Raw genomic sequence first — 20,460 nt, 5'->3', positions numbered from 1 at the left:
ATTTTCTGCATACATCTGCCTTTTGTGACCATCCCCACTGTCTCAGCACTGTGCCATGCGGACAGTGAGCCAGAGCTAGTCCTTTGGTGAAAAACCTTCAGCTAAGCCTTCCCCAAATATAACAGGATAGATGGGAGGAAGGAGGTAACTGGGCATTTCTGTCTTTATTAGAGTGTGACATTAAAGGCAAGGTTTAATTTTTAAGCTGAGGGGCAAATAATACACCAAAAATGCTTTCCTCAAGAGTGAGAAAAAGTCAAGCCACAATTTAAACTTCAAGTAGTTCCATGTGACAGCCTGGATGTGTGGAAGAAGGTTAGCTAGTGAAAAACCGACTAGATCTCTTGCCTGCAACGAACTGTGATGGTAGACAACAGCTGAAGGTAGGCAATGATGGTATAAACATAGCATGTATATTCTGCCCTGAACAAAGCTGTTCCTGGCTAACTGGAGGGCAGTAGGAATATAACCCCTTTCTTTTTTACATTTTATAGATTGGAAAGGCAATGTGGTAACAAAACAAAACAAAAGATACATAGCAGGAGAGAAGAGCACAGAGGAGGCCCATAGGGAAAGAAAAATATTCAGATAACAGAGTGAGGGTGAGCCTGGCAAACTTTGTGCCAGTGAAACAACAGATGGGCTATAATTTTAGCAAGTTGTCCCACAAATGGTTCAGCAGATGGATTCTGCTAGGTTCATACAGCTTAGGTGGAAATATCAGCTGCTCATCTTGACAGGCAGGGCAGCTTCAGCAGAGAAAGGATCCTTGTTTTGCCTTGCTTTGTGCACGTGCTGTTCTAACACAAACTGGCAGTGCAGGGACAATGCTGAGTGCCATAATATTAGCTAGCCTTTGCACTCCTTACATGCCACTTATATTCAGATTTTCTGTCAGTTTTAGGAAGCAAAAAGTTTACTAGAATTAGGTTTGCCACCTCATTTCTGCCAGCCAGTGAAATGACAAATGCTGCTGTATGGAAAACGATGTCTCTGTATTGTGCTGATTTCTTTTTACAAAAAAGACTGTCATTCTGTCTTCCCACCTTACACTGTGGGGTCTAGATTCTCAAATGGCCTATAAGCACTAATGCAACAAAGGGGAACTAAAGAACAACTATATTTCTAAAATATAGCAAAACAACTAAATATTTGCTTACAGATGCTCATGGATATCACAGATCCGATAAATTGAGGCTAAAAAAAATTATTGTTCAAACTCAACTAAAGTTCCACCAACATTCAAAATAAAGGTCTGCCTTGCCTGAATGGCCCGGCTTGATACGCTACCATTCAGCTCAGCAATCCTGGTCTCCCTTTTCACAGATCATTATCCTTATCTGGGCTAAGTGATCTACTTGCTGGTTCCACTTTACTGCATGGGCTTTGTTCTGTCCATGGCCTTTTACCTATCCCGCCTTCAAAGGTCAGGATCTTCCTGTTTCTAGGAGACGCTTCCAATCATCTGTTCTCTGTACTTTTGTATGACCTAATTCTCACTTGTTAGATTCCCACTGAAATATCCATTCCATAGAACCCTTGTAGGTTGTGTAAAAATCAGAGCAAATGGCAGCAGCACCAATTTCTGCAGCCAGCAGTAGAACTCATAATTCTCTTACCTGTGTGCTACCTTCAGCCTCTTCCTCAATCATCTTTCCAGTGCCAATTTCTAACGCTGCTACTTTATATTGCCACCTTAATCCCACCTGACGAGCAGATGCTTCTGTAAATCATACTCCCTCCGTGTCCAAGCCTGCCACAGACTCAGGTGCTTCTTTAATAGGAGAAGGCTTACAGGGTTGACTTAGTAAGCCCGGGTCTGGATTTATGGTTTGCTGCAATTACTTTTAACAGAGTAATTGACTAATTCCTCCTAAGTATGCATATGATTTCCAAACTGTGGTCTTTTGAGCTACTCCCTGGGGAGGAGGTGATCCATTAAGGATTGAATTCAGAAGGGGAAAAGGACCCTGTACTATAATATCTTGTGGTGTGCGTAGTTTCTCAGCTTCCTTAACTGCTGTAGTGAGGAGAAGGATTCCCTTTTCCCAATCTGAGTACTGTTCAGTTTCTTTAAATGAGACAGAATAAGATAGTAGAGGCCTGGCTGGTCCTTGTGGTCCCTTTTGAAAGGCACCACAATATGAAGTATGGGTGGCAAATTCTCACTCCACTCTTAATGGATCCTGCGGGTACAGTGAACCCAGTCTCTGACAGGCTTTCAGCTCATCTTTCAGAGTATTATGGGCTTCTGTAAGTTGCGGAGTCCTGGGCCACATCTTATTTTTCCAAACCAAGTTGTATAGCGGGCAAGCAATTACAGAAAATCCTGGTATATGTCTTCTCCAATAGCCTACTGTGCTCAGCAACTGTTGTAATTCTCTTTCATTGTCTGGAGTTTGTCCCCTCCTGATGCCTGATAGGGCATCATCAGGTACTGCAACAGCTCCTGCTACCCACCAAGCCCCTAAGAATTTAATTTCTTATCCAGGACCTTGACATTTGGAGGGTGGAATACTTAACCCATTTTAATTCAATAGGTTCCAGGTGTCTCCAGCCACTTGCCCCACCTGTTCTTTATTGTCTTCACCAATTAGGATATCATCTATACACTGATATATGAGGACATCTGCTGGCACCTCCACAGTATTGAGGAGCTTGCCTAAAGCATTGTGGGCAATAGGACAGACTGCTTATACCTTGTGGGATTTGGTTGAAGGTGTACTGAGTCCCCTTCCAAGAGAAAGCAAACTGAGGTTTGTCTTCTTCCCTTAGGGGAACCATGAAAATCATATCCTTAACATCTAGAGTGGCTACCCAGGGGTGGGCAGCAACATGTATTGCTGTCACTACAGAGGTTATGCTTAGGACTGCAGCAGTCCATAGTGGAGTACTCCTATTCAGTTTCCTGTACTCAATTGTTGAACATCACTGGCCATCAGCCTTATGCACTGGCCAGACTGGAGAGTTATAAGCGGAGTGTGTACAATGTTTAACATGTCTCTTCTCTAGATGCTTCATTATTTCAGAGATGCCCTATTTGGCAGCTGTTGGCAATGGATATTGAGAGACACAGGTTGTTCTAGACTGTGATAGTCAGAGGTAGTCTGCAAAAGCCTCACATGAGGGGCTTCAGCCACTCTGCATCCAGAACTCCACACCCTACCAGTGGGTAGATACCACTGCTTGCCTGCCAATGTGCCAATCCTAATATGTTTTCCTCGTGAGGACTTAGAGCTGCTTCCACAGCTATTATCTTCTCCCCAGGTAGCCTGAAATGAGTCTGAGCTACGAGGAATTTTTCTGCTACGCCAGTTACCCCCACTATATTTATAGCTTTCCTTGGTGGTTTAATTCTTCACTTCTCCGCTTGCTGTTTAAGAAATCACTAATTTGGGCCCCTTATCTATTAAAAATCCTAGAGTTATCCACTTTGGCCCCACAGGGATATGTCTAGAGGGCTCCTCAGCAGTGGACCATTGGCAGGTATTCACCATGCTAAAAACCTAAAAAGTTTCTAGCTTTTTAAGCCCTTCTGGTCCTCCCGTAAAGGTGCAAAAGGGTTAAATGCACCGTCGCTGGGGGAGCAGTCGCCTGTCTGTCTGGGGTCCGAACCACTCCTCTTGTCAATGCCATCAGATGTGATCGGTGGGTAGACCGTATGGCCGCATTCGGGACACGCCTAGCAGGAATGCTTTTTGCCAAAGATCATTTCTTTCTGAATCTGTCCCTGCCCATCTTCACGCGGTTCTGAATCCTGGCAGATGGTGGCAGCCAGGCCGGGCCATGGTTTGTGACCGGCCGGCTGGATTCTCCTGCTCCCTCCCGCACCACCCTCCGGATCGGCCCAGGCCATTCCACATCCATGGGTGACTATATTGCACAACGTCTCCGCCTGAGTGAAAATGTGCACAGAGCGGCTCTGCCTGAATTCTCTCCATAAGAGAGTGAACGAATGTTTTCAGGGCATCTGGTAATCTTCTGAGGAGGAGTCTGAGGTGGCTGGGATCTACCGGAACATACAATCGTTGCACAATATCAATGCACATACATCGTTTGGATGCAAGCAGCCACTTGTATTCCCTCCGGTAGCTGGGACAGCCCTTTCACTTTCAGTGACTGGCTGTCTCTCTCCTGGGCTCTACCCCAGCTCAACAAGCCCTCTGGTGTTATCGAGTGATTGTGCACTGGTTCGTTGCTCAAAAACACTCTTGGACCCCAATATCTGCTCGCTTCGACATCACTTAACAGTATGAGATCTGCTCTCGTCAGAGACACTCTTCACAAATACTTAATTTCCCAGCTTTCACAAAAATCTGTTTGCAATTCAGTGAGCTCAGGTCCTGTCCAGGGAATCTTGCAGACCATGATTTGGGGGTTTCTGCCTTGTGGACCTTATCTGTTCTAATAAGAGCTCACACGTTCCTTTCCTCCAACTCCTCCACCTCTTCAGAACTGCTGTCATTGAAATGTCCCCAGATATACTCATCCCAATCCTCTATGTCTGTGCCCTCAATCAATTTCCAAATTTAGCCAATACTAGGATTTTTTTTTCTTTTCCTGTGTCAGCATAATTTCAATTTCTTGTTCTAATAAACACATTTGCCCTCTTTCTCTTTTCAATTCCTCTTCCAAACAGTCCATCTCCAACTGCTTCTCCAAATTATTCCATATGAAATAGTCCTGTGCTTGTATCAAGCATGTGCCTAGGATGGCACACACACTCTCTTTACCACCTCCCTCATGTCTACAGCTCTGAGTCTCTCTAGAGCTGCTCCTCTATCCAACTAATTCTCCTTTTCCCACTATACAGATGGGGGAGAAGGGACACATACCTGCCTCCATTACAATTTCTCTATGAACATCCTGCCGACTAAGCCATTTTAAATGTCATGGAACCAATAAATTGAGTCTAAACAAAATGAATTGTCCAAACTCAGTTAAAGCTTCACCAACATTAATTACAAATTCAAGAGGTCATGTGGATTTGTCACTGCACTGATGATTCTTAAACTTTATGGCCAATGATTCAAAATGTGCAATCGCTCATTTAAAAAGGGAAGGCTCTCAAACTAAGGGGTTTTCCTGGATGGCATCCCAACCCAAGGGGAGAGTTTCCGACTGTAGGCGTGCTGCTCCAAGCAGGACCAACTCCAAACAGATGCCCAGGAGGCTCATTTTATACCTTGGTAGAATCTGATCTGTGGTCAAATATGCGCATGTAGTCCCCCCAAGGGCTCAGGACCCAACTTCCTGCTCCTCCACCGGGCAACCACCACCATATGGGTGAGACAAGAGCTGCACATGTGGGAAGCTCTCCTGGGCTCTTGTCTATAGTGGAAAGCTTCCATGGGCTTTGGTCAGGTCTTTGTCAGGTCTTTTTTCAGGGCAGGTGTATCTGCCACAGTGGAACATGGGCATATGTAGGAAAGAAATTTTTGACCATCTTTCTCCTCAAGTACATCTGTCTGATCTTAAAGGTTGTCAATCCCTTGTTACTTCATCATAATCTAGGCTTTCACCCAGAAGGTCACACCTGGCACACAGGTGCATATTGATGTCTTCTTGCCACTTGAAGGTGATGACAGGCCAGAGTCTCAAAACCAATGTTGACCCAATGCCAAAGCAAAGTGCACTTTCATGGACTCAAGACGTTAGGCATTTACAAAAGTCACTTTTTTTAAATTCTCTCTTGCTCCCCCAAATTTATCAGTGCTTCAGAAATTTTGATGGGTTGAGGAGGCAAACGTTACACATGACTACTGGATACATTTTTCTTTAGCATGTGCCTTGAAGGAGAGAGTAGCTATGCTATGTTTAGATTCCAAGACCTAGGTATTTAAGGTAGCTGAGTGCTTAATCATATAGATTGGCTCCTAAGGGGAATTTCAGAGGATGCTGTGAGCCAAAATGCTTTTGAAAAAATGCATTTCTGAAAAATCTCATTAGGTTTTTATCTGAATTTTTAGGCACCTAAAATTCCAGGCTCAACTAATACAGTATTCCACTGTCCCATAAAAAGATATTAGCCTAGATTAAGAGCATAATTTTGCTTTTATGATGACAATGTTTTCCCCGTTTCTCTCCAAACTAGACTACACATAAACCTGTAAACAAAAGTTCCATAGCAGCCTTTGATCAATTCAGAAAGGACAGGGAAAGTGTTAAAGCTTAAACTTGAGTACTTTAGCTCTCTGCCCCTGTTTAGAAGCTCTAGCAAACAGAGACTATAGTTAACCATTAGTCCTTCTTTGTAGATGAACTTAATCTGAATACTATAGCTAATGTATGCCAGCAGAAAGACTGTAACTGAAAGAATTATCTACTTTACAGCTTTTTTTATGAGCAAGAACCACTGTCTCTTGTGCACACCCCAGGAAGAAGAGACAAGGTTTTATGACTCCACAGTTCCTTGAAGAAAATGCTTTGTTGGGTTTTAAATCTTGATTGTGTATTGTGGCTTCTCTGTCAACTGCTGAAGATACCTGGTCTCCTAAAGAATGAACAGGGATGCCAGGTGTGCAAAAGTACCATAAATAAACAGTTCAAACAGGCAATTAAGAACTCTTTCCCCATACCTTCTGCTTTTCAGCATATCTCCTAGGAATGGCAAAATATTTCTTCTTCTTCTTCACTGATTCAAGATCATGGAAATTACAGGTGTGACCAGAGAGTCCCTCAAAGTCCTCCCCTGGTTATCAGCAAGAAAGAGTTGGTGGTAGGTCTCCCTGACATGTGATATCATGTCTTTGCCCTGAATTTTTTATAAATAATGCAAATATTTATGCTGACTCTGTGCAAGTAATTTTGAAGTAAAATGGGGAAAAAACAGTTTAAAATGCCCCTGAAAAAGTGTGGAGTTTAAAATAAACTACAAAAGAGAGCAGTATGTCTGCTGTCAAATCAAATGATTATGCAAACAACCTTGAAGGGACTTGCTCACCAGTACTGAGGTCAGGATTTACACCTTGATGTTGCTTTGCATTTTCCAAAGTGGATCCAAACTCAATTTCCTTTTTGTCTGTTCTCTCTCCTGCCCTGTTCTAAATAGAATAAAATGAAACATTTAAACATTGTCTACAATTTCAAGCAGCTGTAAGTCAAGAAGAGGCACAACTGATTTCCAATATAAGTTTTTGCTTTCTCATGGCAGCCCTCTCTCCTCTGCTCTGCTTCTTTTTGTTTTTCCTGCAAAAACTTATCAGTCATTCTGCCTTGTTCCCTTCCCCTCCCCAATATCTATATATAGTAATTTTCCAGTTTCTTAATGAAGTCTCTTTATTATTCACACATGATGGAAAAGAAAATTGAAGAACACTTACACCTACTTTTTAATCTAAGGTATCCTTACCCCTTATAGTTAGCAACCTAGCTCTTCCTTTGAAACTCCCTTTTTTAAGAGAATTGACTACTGGGATGAGGGGGAAAAGAAACATTTAATTCCAAAATGCCAATTCAGGTCAAGCTCCATTGAAGTAAATGTGGCACCAGTCCACAGATGGAGCTTTACTTGGTATATCCAAGGTGGCTAAGAAAGAGGGCTGCTCCTATTGACTCTAAATAAATATGCGTATTCTGCAACTAGAAAACACAAAATGTCCCACTCCGCTTAATGAATATTTGTTTTAACAAAAGTGAGGATATAGGACAAAGCACTTGGAACCAAATATTTTTATGAAATAAATTTCATCCATAATTTTATTTTGTGTCTTATGCCACAATATTTTTTTTAATTTTTACTCACACAGTACCATCCTCCTTCCTTCTCTTCAAAGTATCTCACTGCACAATAGTGGACAGTGGTAGAGATAACTTCATGCTTCAGGAGAAAAGAAGCTCTAGCTTTTACAGTGCAAAGAAATGTCCCCTTTAATTTCTGACAGCGGGGAATACATGGAAGCTGTGTGTTCCTTTTCAAGTATTAACACTGTCATTTTCACTTTGAAAAGAAACAGCCTCCACGTCAAGTGCTCAAAGGGTGATTTTTCAAAGGCAAAGTGACTTTCTCGCAGAAAGCCAAGCAGCTAGCATGTGGTCATGGTGTTTCAACTGCCAAGTGTCATGAATTGCTAAGATGGGGCCAGAAGCTGTTGCAGTTTTGAAGCAAAGCATCACTAGAGCCTCAAACCATTACATTTAAAATGCTTACCAACTGAAATATTTTTGTTCAAACATAAAGCTACTGAGAAGCAGAACAAGGCACAAACCCTGAACCACTAACCAGAATGGTGTGGTTAAACCTTACTTCTGTTAAAAACCATGAATTTTGGAAAACATTTGCTCTTCATGTGCCAAATGGAGGGAAATGAACCTGAAAACTAACAGAGACCTGACAGTGCCTCTCCCCAGACTGCAGAGTTACGCAATTATCCTGCTGCTATATTAGTGTATTTGAGTACAAGGAGAGCATATGACTAGCAATGCCAGGCATTTGGCATGCAGCCTGCCAGGGTGTAGCGGACCGTGTGAAGATCCAAGCTGCAAGAATTGGTCTTTTCAGTCCATAATTAGTAAAACACTTGCAGCCTTGCTCTGCAAACATCTCAGATATGGATGAGAAAAGGAGGTATCTTATTTTCTAACAGGAAAGAGATGAAAAAAAGACTCTGAAAATGGTCTCCACACAACAAGTTTTGTAGCATAAAAGTCCCTTAATGTTCCACAGCATATCCTTCAGCCGAGCCTTTTAGTGGGTTCAGTCTCCTGATGGCTTTTGTAAGGGTCAAAACTTGCCACCTTTTTTCCCTTCAGCTCTCAGCTATTTGCTGGTTGGAGGTGCTGGCAGCTAGCACATAACTGGAAGTTTGATCTTCAAAAGTAATTATAACTATTTAATTTTTTTGTGTGTGTGATCAGTCATCCAATAGTTTTATAGATCAAACTGTGGGTTGTTTCTTTTTTTCAGAAGCTGTATTTTAAAATAAAATTTTTAGATTAATTTTGCTTCTTTCTATGTCATTAAGAGCAAAAAGGCACAAAAACCTGAAAACTAAATCCCTGAGCATCTCAGCAACCCTGTATCCAGAACAGTCCCAAAAGGAGACATGTTATAACAGTGGATAGCAAAATCCTTAAGGGAATATACTAAGCCGTTGTGGTGGTGGTAGCAAGGGAAGGGAGGCAAAGAACTTCCTAAAGTGTCTTTTTAGAAAGACATCGTTATGGTGGAAGAGTGTCAGCTTAAACTGACAGCTTTGCTTTTATAAGTTCTTTCTTCTAAGTTAGTTGCCAATGTCATTCAGGTTCCTTTTTCCTTTTTGTTCTTTTCTTTATAGCCATTTCCTGTCCTTGTTTACTTCTTTCACAAATGTTGCCATTTTGTCATCGTTCTCAATTCCTATTTCTCATTTACAGCTGTTACACTTTCGGCCATTAATCCTGAGGCAGGGGACTACTTTACATCGTGCTAGAGTCAGAAAATCTGGTATCCTCACAAGCATAGATGGAGGTAGCTTCCCAGAGGTAAGAGAATTGCTGGGCACTAAGTGCTTTGCTACTTTCTTCTATGCAAGTTTATATGCAATCCCCTTCACCGTGGTATACAGGAGGTTTTAATAAGTGCATTAAGACTAATATCACCAAGTCCAGAGACAGTTGCTAGGGATACAAACTGTAGGTTAGAGAGCAATGTTTTTCAGTCAGTGGGTTCCTAATATATTTTCTTTTGTAGAGTGACCTGAGGGACAAATGAAAACCTGAAAGGAAGAGGCAATTTGGACAACAGTGATTGCAAAGTGATGAAATTCAGAAATCTGAGCAGGGAACGATAAGACACTAAATTTAGCAAAAAGCATATTTCATACACAAATAATTGGTAACTAAGGTCTCTCAGGAAAAAGACGAGAGCAGGTGATTTGGCTCCTGTAGTAAAACACTCAGAGGCAAGTTCCTCAACACATAAAAGGGAAATGTTAATAAATATGACAGCAATGGATGTCTTCAATGGCTTGAAAATCAAAGAGGTACCATACAGAAAGCAGAGCTGGTACACATCTGAGGATGGGTATAGCAACAAATGCAAGGATAAAACCTGTATCAGGGAAAATGAGTTCCCAGTATCACTAAGCATGAAAATCAGCAGGAATTTGGTTGTGTGGATGCAACTAACATGCTTAGAGGGCAGGGACGTGTTACTGGAGAGTGAGAATCAAGAGTTAATGGAGCAAGCATGAAGAAAGTGAAACACTTCAAGAAAACAGCTAATTCTGATCAGATACTTAAGCATGTGAGGGTGATGTTCAGCTCATGACCACAGTATCACAGTATCACAGTATGTTAGAGATTGGAAGGGACCTCAAAAGATCATCCAATCCAATCCCCCTGCCAGAGCAGGAACACCTAGATAAGGTTACACAGGAATGTGTCCAGGCGGGTTTTGAATGTCTCCAGAGAAGGAGACTCCACAACCCCCCTGGGCAGCCTGTTCCAGTGTTCTGTCACCCTCACTGAGAAGAAGTTTCTTCTCAAGTTTAAGTGGAACCTCTTGTGTTCCAGTTTATACCCATTACCCCTTGCCTTATCATTGTTAGCCATTGAGAAGAGCCTGGCTCCATCCTCATGACACTCCCCCTTTATATATTTATATACACTAATAAGGTCCCCCCGCAGTCTCCTCTTCTCCAAACTATAGAGACCCAGCTCCCTCAGCCTTTCCTCATAAGGGAGATGCTCCACTCCCTTAATCATCTTTGTCGCCCTGCGCTGGACTCTCTCCAGCAGGTCCCTGTCCTTCTTGAACTGAGGGGCCCAGAACTGGACACAATATTCCAGATGCGGTCTCACCAGGGCAGAGTAGAGGGGAAGGAGGACCTCTCTCGACCTACTGACCATTTACACTGTAGTCTAAACCATGCAGATTACTAACTTGAATCCATTTGCTAGATGGGATTTCAGCAGAGCTGTCTCTGATTCCTATCAAAGCAAAAATCTTTCCAAATTCAAGGCACTGTAGGACAGTAGCAGCCATAAATGCAAACCTACAAGTAAATTAAACATATTGTTCACCTTTGTAGTGTCTTGGGCTATGGACAGGAAACAGGATATTGGGTCAGACCCACAACAGAAAAGGAGTGAGGTGTGTTGACCCAGGCACAGCAGGGAGATATTAAGCCTTCAGAGGTTTCTTCTACCCTACATATTTATGCTGTTTGTTCTCTCTCTCTCTCTCTCTTTCCTGGAGCAAAATGATACCTCCAGTGTTTTCTTATGCTTTATGTTAGCTGGGCTGTGTGTTTCATTATTGATAAAAAGATCTATGATGTATACCTTACATCTGGGATGGCCTGGAGTTTATTGGGGTTTTGGTTGGTTATTTTTTTAATTTTGAGGTTTAGGTTCCCAGCCACCTTTTTCAAGTATTTTACATCATAATACGTATTTCTCTCGAGCTATCTACAGCACTATCCAAGCTGAGAGAGCTGGGTTAGAAAAATGAATCCACTGTGGAAACTGACAGATCCACATCCAGATCCAATCTTTTAGTTTCCAGTTGAGAATAGGCTTATAGCTTAGGCCACAAGCATTTCAGAAACTTGTCCAGACCAGTGGCAAGTTATGAAGCATTCACTTTTACCCCTGCTATACACCATATACTGCTAGTGACAATGGCTACATTAGAGGAAAAGCATGACTGCTTCTTCTTGAGGATGGATTCCCTAAATCCTACAGATGTTTGCCACTTACCTGTTAAGCCATAACAAAATGCAGGTTATTCTCCACCCTGCTGTTGTGTCATGTGTGTTGCCTTTCCAACTCCAAGCACTTTGGGGTAAGACTGAAGCTTTCTGTGTATATTTTCAACCCATGCACTTTGGTGCTCTGAATTCATTAGTCTTTGGATATATTACCTGTGTGATCAGCTTGTGACTGCTGATGTAAGCACAACCAATAGCCACATAGCCACAGGGCTCATGATGACTGTGCCTACACTGTGCAGAAAAGGACAGAAATTAAGGTTTTGCATAATACTGGGAGAAGGCAGGTTTGGAGCTCAATTATTTTGATTAATTCTAGGATACTGCCACGTTGGCCAGTCAAGACACCACACATCATTTATGCAGAAAGCAGCTCCTGGTTGGCGGGTTGATTTGCTGTGTGAATATGTTAAACAGCAATGTAAGGTATCACACTGCTAAAAGCTTCCTATGTTTCTGATATCTTTGCAATGTATATTTATTTATTTAGCAAAGAACTGTAACTTGGCCTCTGCAACCATCTTTGGTCCTGTAATACATTAAATCAGTCATAACAATACAAAAAACTGAAGGCTCAGCTCATCTCAGGGAATTTTAGGCACATCCCAAAGGCTTTTGGATGGAAGTTCAGTCATGCAGAGATCTTTACGTAGGTGCTGGAGAGAGACAGCCTTTTCTTGAGGGCATTTTATTCCACTGAAGAGCTGAACTGTCCCCCAGAGGACATATTTATAACAAAATTTTTAACTTACCATTTGATTTGGTAGGCTGAAGCTAAATGTCAGCTCTGCAATCCCTGGAGAGGTCATGCAAGATACGAAGAATACTCCACAGCCCCACTTCCTTCCAGAAACCGGCAATTTTTTCCAGAAATTGTGCCAGCCAGAATGTACATGCCATAGCTTGTTTATTTTCACAAATACAAAAATACACTTCCCATAACTTTCCTTCAGTTTCTTCTGACACTTGCCTTGATTATTTATCTTTGCATTGTTTTTATGTTCTCTTTTTTTTTGCAAGAACTCTCCATCTAGCATAGTTCCATGAGTTCTACATTTATTACAAGAGAAAGCAAGTAATAAATAGCAGAACTTAAAAAAGACCAGACTTCTGACTGGACACTTGCAAACTTGGAAACGCATGAACAGAAAGTATACTGTAAATTCTTTATTCTATATCAGTGTTACAATAAATCAGCTATTTTCCAGTCCACCTGGGAGTATTACTAAAGGAACTGATTTTGAGATATGAATTATGTAGAAAGGGTTTCATTACTTTATTAAAATCCACATATATTGAATGATCTCCCTGCAGATATTTATCTCGGTGTCTTTTCAGAAAACCATGTTCACCTGAAGTTTGTGGAAATACTTGCATTTTAGTCAGATGAACCAGCTGGAAGGGTATTTCTCAAAAATGTAGTTTTCCTTTGGAAAACACAGACATGTGAAAACACTCCCCAAGAAAAGGTTAGTTAGCATAATTTCAATTTTGGTCAAAAAAAAAGCTAAAAGCTTAAGTCCTGAAAATTCAGAATTCTGGCATTTTCAAGTTGTAATGTTTGTTGTTTTCTTTTTTTAACTGGCAAACCAAATTGTTTTCAAATATCATTTCATTTTGAAGGATACATAGCTCAAAATAATCATGCTGACTTAGTATCCCAGTTTTGTCTAGGACAGAGTACAGGCTGCAATTCTCTAGGCTGATGATGAGGAAAGGGCTATGAATTCAAGACCAGGATTTTGCACAGTGTCTCATGGCAATTTTGACTTTGGGGAATTAAGGACCTATCTTGTCTGTGTTTCATGTCTGCACAGAAGAAGGGACCATTACTGCCCATATTAACCTAAATACATGTGTTGGGTTTATGTGACAAGGTCTCAGTAGCTGGGAGGCCTGCAAAGGTGACTTCTGTGAGAAGACACCAGAAGCTGTTCCTATGCGTGACAGAGCCAATACCAGCCAGCTCAAAGACAGACCCACCGCTGGCCAAAGAATAACCCATCAGTGATGTTGCACAGATGTAGCACCTCTGTGATAATGTACTTAAGAAGGAGTAAAGACCGATGTTCAACAGCAGCTATGAGAAAGAAGAGTGAGACTATGTGGAGAAAAAACTTTGCAGACACCAAGGCCAGTGCAGAAGGAGGGGAGGAGGTGCTTCAGGGCTGGAGCAGAGATTCTCCTGCAGCCCATGGTGCAGATCATGGTGAGGCAGGCTGTGTCTCTGCAGCCTATGCAGGTCCATGGTGGAGCAGATACCCACCTGCAGCCCATGGAAGATCCCATGCATCCTGAAGGAGATTGTGATCCCATGGAGACCCTGCGCTGGAGCAGGCTTCTGACAGGACCTGTGACATGTGGAGAGAAGCCTATAAATAAACCAGAAAGGGAAGAGCAAGAGGACTTAATCCAGACTTTTTTGCAAATGTGTGCATAATTCCTGATCAGTCTGAAAGGATAAGGAATAAAAAAAAAAGGCCTGTTCTATTCTAAAAGGCTTCAATTTTGAAAATACCCTGCTGGGCAGGCATCTGGATATGAGTAGGTGTTTGAATTTTTGTGGGTTCTGAAGGAAGAAGAATATGCTGTGTTTCCAACTTCCTTCAGTTTGTCCATCTGACAGCAAGGAATGATTTTTTTTTTTCCCAAAAAAAATCCTTCACAGAGACTGCTTGTCCTGTTTCAGAAACCAAAGACATAGGTGTGTACACTGAATGAGATTAACTCAACAATCATAACTTCTAGTAGTATTCTCTGATTACAGCCTATAACTGTGCTTTGCTGAGGAACACATTGCTTCCTTTCATACTTACTCGTATATAAAGCTTTAGATTTTATTTCTTTTTATCCTACCAAATGCCCAGCCATAGAGTGGTGGCAGTACCTCTGGATCGTGTATGTCTATTAGGGATTGTACTAATGTACAGCTGGGAATTTGGGCTGTCCTATCTTTATAGATAGTGATTTATGTACCATTGAAAAGTTAGTTTTGATTACTGTTATGGAACAGCACAGCATCTTCTTATCTCTGTAAAAATGATGTATGTTTGCTGCTGTTTGCAATTTTGATCTCTTCAAGGTGACTTCTAAAAGGGGACAAAAAACCCCTAGACCTCTTTTTTGCTTTTGTTTTTGTTTCCTCATGATATTTCTCAACTCTCAAAAACTGTTTTTCTTTTTACAGTTTTTTCAAGAAATTTGAAGTACATGAACAAAATTATGTGTGCTGACTAGAGTGTACGTGAAATGACAATTTCTGAGCAACTGTGTAAAGGAAAACATGATTGAGGTCAAAGAGGTTTTTTTCAGTCAGACTGATTTAAGTTTTTTTTTGTTTGTCAACCGTTTCACTGCATCACTTAGTTAGCATTTTGGATAAAGACTCTTTGTGTTGAAGGTTAAAAGCACTCAGCCTTTTCAGACAATAAGTTTTGGCAATTTGGCTGGAGTGAGAGCAGTTGAATGTACCAGAAAAAAAAAGTAATTAAGAAATGGCATATTATTTTCAGCAAATAATTATTTAAGCCTGAAGAAATATGTTTGCATCTCCATACTTTTCAACTGCCCTCTGCCCCTAAAAATCTCCTGCTCTCAGACTACTGTCTCTGCAAAGATGAAAAACTTGTAACAAATGGCTTTATTTACTCATGGCGCCATGGAGCTGTTCTGGGGTTATTCTCCATTTTTAATGGCAATGAGTAGATGTTGTTTTAGGCATTGAATGAAATAATTTAACCATAACACCACTAAACTTAGTATAATTATGTCATTTTAAAAATTTAGGGTCTGCTGTCAGTGTATCATAATTCAGGTTGCAAGGACACCTCTTCCCTGCATATAGGAAAAGTAAAAGGAAAATAAAATAAAATTAATTTACAAACTCTTTATAGCATCAAGGGCATGTCACTAACAGGTCTGACTTTATATCTTTTCAAAATGAGATTTTAAATTAGAACCTCCAGCAGGACTAGAGATGTAGCTACAGAAGCAAGGCAACACTGGAGGAGAGTACATGGCCTCAGTGGCACAGACTCCTTTTTAACACAGACAGCCTCAGGTACCGCGTGTCAGGGAACAAAATGTTTTGCATCTTCCTCTGTAGCCCCAAGGATAAAGTCCCTTTACCTGATTCATAAAAAATGAACTATACGGATCCAATCTCACCAATTTACTTCCTTTCTTGGGAGCCCAGTGACATACTTAACAGATGACCCAGGCAGGGGAGCAAAGCTATCCATTTTAAACGCCTTCTTCTTCCTCCTCATCCTCCTCAATATCTTCAGTCAAATGTTTAAGAAGAGCACCTTCTTGCTGCCTGTAGGGTAGCATTACTCAGCAAGAGGCAAAAGAACTGCTTTCTGCATTAACCAAAGGCTTGCCATTACTCAGTACAGCAGGACAGCAGCTATCATTAATAAAACTTCTTGAGTTTTACAAGGCAGTCTCCACTGTTGAAAAGGCTTAGCAGAAGCTTTTCAATTAGCAATTTGAAGAGGCCAATTGGAAAAGAAACTGAAGTTTGTGAAATGCCTATGAATTTCTGTATTGTCACTGGGTAGGTATTTGGATGATTCTGACACCATTTCAACTGGATGATGTTCATGTCCTGATGCATTCTGAAGAGTTTATCATTCTTTTAGGCACCTTGGAGACTTTACTTTGTCAGAAGAAGGCAATTACAAAGAAGCTGTGTGTGGTTTTCAGCACTTTGCAAGGAGACTCTTGGCACCTAGGAGGTTCAGGCTACCCGTGAGGGAAATTATCCTACTGACAGCTACAGATGAAGGTCACAAATCAACAGTGTTAAGGATTTACAGAGACACAGCTGAAGGGTTAGGCTTGTGAAGGAAGGAGAATAATTTTTTTTTTATCGCTTCAAGGGAACATGTTCCCTGAAATGAATTATCTGCATGAGAATCAGAGTGATTTAGCTATGAATTTGAGTGCCCTGCTAATGATCTTCTTTTGCAGAATTAAGAATAAATGTTCCATGGCCTTCAACTCCAGAGGAGATGATTGTGAGACAGGACCTGCACAGGACAACATAGAAAAGGAATGTGAGTGGGATCCAGTATGAGACTGTGCCTGGGTGGACATTTCTCCCTCCTGCAGCTGAGACATGTTCTTCCTGCAGATCAGCTCATCTCAAAGCAAGCTACTTGTATACACCAGAGGACTGTCCTCTGTATGCTCTTGGCATCTACCCTGGAAAAAACAAAGCAAAAGGAAAAAAAGAAAACCAAGTAGCCCCACTCATTTGCTGCTCAGTAGAGCTGGTTGGAAGTTTCCCTTCTTCATATACACGACCATTTATCCAGTATGGTCCTGCTAGACCTGAAGATTCAACATGAAACTGTTGGATGCAAGTCATTTGAAAAGTGCTTTAGGGCAGATCTGCTTCAAATATGCCCCAGAAAGCAGGATGCTTGCCACGTCCTTGTTTAGTGTTTGATAGTATTGAAGTCCTGGCATTTGTACCTTGTACTGCTCACAGGTAGAAAAGGCCACTAACTCTCGTAGGCTACATTGGTTGCTGTTGGTGTAAGTAATGTTGTTCTGTGATGTTTTAAATCAGCATAGACCAAGGTTGGTAACATGATTTGATGGATTGTAACAGATTTGCTCTGTAATTTTTTTTGCAGTGTGGCTTGTTAGGGCTTTTTAATCTGAAGTCAAGCAGACAGCACATTAGATTTTGAATGCCACATCTGACCAAAATGTATCTAGCAAAAAAGCAATATTTAACTCTGAGAAGTACCATTAATGCAGACAGCATGTTTCCTCAGATGAAACAGTATACTTTCTGTCCCTCTTAAATGAAGTATAATGCAGAAGGTATAATTGCATTAGTTGTGGAGTAAACTTGGAGCTAAGTGGGTCATAAATCAACAAATAACAGCCTGCAGCCTCATGCTTTATTGATTCACAAGCTGTTTATCTCCCACCTCCCACCATATACTCTGCAGCAGATGCAATTATTGCTTAATTATCCTTTTTGTGAGTGTAAGAATACTTAGATGTCTCATCAAACCAAGCAGACAACAGTTGTGAAGACACAACAATCTTAACTGGAGGACTTTGTTGCCTTTTTTTCCTTTAGAAGTGTATTTAATTAATCTGAGCCTTACACAATCCTCACCCAGCATATTCACTTGGTGATTACAATAACACTATTATTAACATTGCTTTGACTATTTAGGACATGATTGATGAGCTGCTCGGCTTGGTGGCCAAGCTGTAGGAGGAGGTGGCAGAATGAGGAGTACTAGGGAGTCTAAGAACGAGACTGATCAATAGAGCCATACTCTGCCATCTGTGATGCATGGAAACCAGCTCAGCATGAGGACTATGGAGGCAGGTCCAGGATTTACTTTGTACAAGGAGGAAGGCAGCTTTACAAGGTATAAGGAGGGGTGGAAGAAGGTTACAACACACAGGAGTTAGAGAAATCCCTCCTTACCCTCTATGCTAGGATTACAGAATAGGTATGAGGCCCTGGGTAAAGTAGACAAAGCACATAATGAGATAAAGGAAGAACCTCTGCAAGCCCTCTTGCCAAGGTCAGTGAGACCAATCCCTCGCAACAAAGCTAGCATTAAGACCAGTGCCAAGAAGAAACAATGGCAAGGTACAGTCACTGGTGATTCCCTCCCATCCTGCAATCAAAACACCCATTTGCAGACCAGACCCTCTTTTCAGGGAGATTTGCTGCCTCCCTGGGGTCCAAATCAGGGATGTCACCTCAAGACTAAAGAGCCTAGTACAATCCTCAGTCTAGTAGCCACTCCCGCTTTTTTACATAGGTACTAATGAAGTCACAATAAAAAGACTGAGGTCAATCAAAATACATTTCAAAGCCCTGTGAAGAATGCTAAACAGTTCAGGATTAAGGGTAGTGTTTTTCTCAGTCTGTCCAGTAACAGGGGGAGGTTTTGGAAGAAACAGACGACACCAGAATATCTAAACCTGGCTCCAGGACTGGTGCCTCCACCAAAACTTTGGGTTTCTTAAACCATGGAAGAGCTTTTGAGGCACAAGATCTGCTGGGCTCTGACAGGATCCACCTCTCCCAGCAATGAAAAAAGGCTTTTGTGTGTAAGCTGGGGGAACTAATCAAGAGAGCTTTAAACTAGAACTGATGAGGAAAGGGAATACCAACAACATCACAGTAGATAAATCAAGGGTTGGCATGGCATTGCCTGAGGGTGGCAATGCTATTTATAATATTTACATGCTTCTGGGAGCACGAAGGGCTCAGGATCATACCTGAAATGCTTATACTCCAATGCACAGGCTTATACACATCCAAACAGGATAAACTGGAAGCACTGGGCAGCTCCCAGAGCTACAATATCATTGGTATTAGTGAGGCTTAAGGAAATGAAACCCACAACTGGAGTGCTGGCATGGAAGGCTACAGGCTGTTCTGGAGAGATAGGCAGGGCAGGCAAAATGGAGGTATTGCACTACATGTAAGGGAGAGGTTTGATTGTACAATCCTTACAGTTAGTGATGATACGGTTGAGAGCCTCTGGGTGAAGATTAGAGGGGTGGAAAACAAAGGACATGTTGTAGTGGATATCTACTACTGATCACCCAGACAGGATGTAAGCATAGATGAGTTCTTCTATAAGCCATTAAGAAAAATCTTTGGATGGGTATTCCTTGTCCCTATGAGAGATTTCAACCTCCCAGATATGAACTAGGAATATCATGCTGCTGTGATGAGCAGATCTTCGAAATTCTTGATGTGTGTAGGAGATAACTTCTTGTCACAAGTACTCAGTGAGCTAAATAGGAAAGATGCCCTCCTAGATTTGCTATTTGTGAATAGAGAATATTCTGTTCTATTCTGTTCATAATTATGTGCTGACTCAGCTCTACCATTTGTGGAGACAAGCTGTTTTGTACAGTTAGTTATAGGAGTCTGATTTATGAACAATGTTGGCCAGAACAAAACATCTTTTAGATGCAAAACTTGTGGCATAATTCTCTTTTCTTCTAATTAATTTGTTGTAAAGATTCAGTTTATGACCAATATGGCACTATATAATTGACTAACAGTGCCACTTTTTTTTTTTTACCTTTTTTTCCCTTGGAAAAGATAAATATCTCATTACTCATCAGAAGAAATGCCTTATATCACTAGCAATTACAGAATTCTACATGGCAATGGGTCAGAAATGACATCAAAACAACCCTTTAGATATTTTGTTTTTCTAATTCTTTTATCAGCTTAAACTAGAAAATATATAATTGGGCATGAGAATAAAAATTTTCCAGTCTTTTCTGATCAGCACGGAAGATTCAGGCTTTAGCCCTGATTTATGCAGCATTGTGAGCATGCTTGCAATTCCCAGGTCAGGCTGCTTTCTGGAGAGGTGCTTTTGGTTGGTTTTGTGAAGTAAATGAGCATGTTTGGTCACCAGATTTCGGCTTACCTCCTTTGCTTTTATTGCACAGTGCCTTTTGAGCTTGAGCCAACTGGTTTCCATGCTGCCAAACCTTGACTGGGATGATGCTTTTCACAATCAGATGAGGTAACTTCTTAGGCAGTAAGCATCCTATATTTAAAAACACCTCTCAGAGCCCAGTACCTTCTGACCAGGTTCTTTTAGATATTCCATGTGTGGTGATGTGATGTTTAATATCAATTTAACATCTCCACCGTGTATCATTCCATTGTGGGGTTTTCTTTCACGAGTCACATTCTACCCCTAAGGGTGTAGTCAGTCACAACACCTGAATAGGTTAACAGCCTATA

This window comes from Psittacula echo (assembly GCF_963264785.1).
Source record: "Psittacula echo genome assembly, chromosome: 1".
NCBI lineage: Eukaryota > Metazoa > Chordata > Aves > Psittaciformes > Psittacidae > Psittacula > Psittacula echo.
This window is presented reverse-complemented; position numbering follows the sequence as displayed.